The 742-nt window shown below is 45.4% G+C and overlaps 1 protein-coding gene across 1 annotated transcript in view; it reads left to right on the forward strand.

Annotated features, from left to right (window-relative positions):
* Nucleotides 1–742, forward strand: part of LOC111644959 (uncharacterized) — an 80,064-nt gene that overhangs the window by 42,293 nt on the left and 37,029 nt on the right. The window lies entirely within an intron of this gene.

A 742-nucleotide genomic window follows, 5' to 3' on the forward strand; every position in this document is an offset into this window, starting at 1 on the left:
GGGGGGGGTCAACAGTATGTACACACAGTTGATTGGGGTTATAGACGTGGTCAGACAGGACAACAAGGTGATCAAAAGGTGTAGAAACAAAAGGTCCTCTGGAGGCCACACAGTGTAACACCTAGGGTCAAGTTAGCAGGGGGCCAGGAAGAGCCTTTAGATGAATCAGCTAGTAAGGTAAAGGTAGGGGGGAAGACAATAGAAGAGGGCACTGCATGCAGACAGACAGGCGTCAAGTCCCAGCTACCCAAATGTGTATTTTCTTCCTCAGAGCTAACGAGCTAACGAGCTAACGAGCTAACGACTTGTTGTGATGTCGCCTTTGTTCATGTTTCCTGGCGGCTCAGGTGACTCACTACTGCCACCTACTGCTTTGCTTCACGTAGGAACCTTTGTTCACACCTTGTTGCTCTGGGATACATATATGTGTGACCCACCCCCAAACATTTAGACACAGAAGAGTTTAACAGAGTTTGATCCTTTTTATTGTTTTAATTAAACATTTGTTTGAGGAAAAATGTTATTTTATAATCTCAGTCTGGACTTCCTCTTTAAACACACACACACACACACACACACACACACACACACACTCTGTCTCTATCTGAACGTCTTGATGGAAAAGTTTTGTCAGTGAATTCTCAGAAAGTCGCTCAGCTCACCACTGCCTGTGTTCTTAGAGCTAACACACACACACACACACACACACACACACACACACACACACACACACACACACACC

Source organism: Seriola lalandi, unplaced genomic scaffold, assembly GCF_002814215.2.
Source record: "Seriola lalandi dorsalis isolate HSWRI2012SDOR001 ecotype SW California unplaced genomic scaffold, Sedor1 jcf7180002054945, whole genome shotgun sequence".
In the NCBI taxonomy this organism is placed as follows: Eukaryota; Metazoa; Chordata; class Actinopteri; order Carangiformes; family Carangidae; genus Seriola; species Seriola lalandi.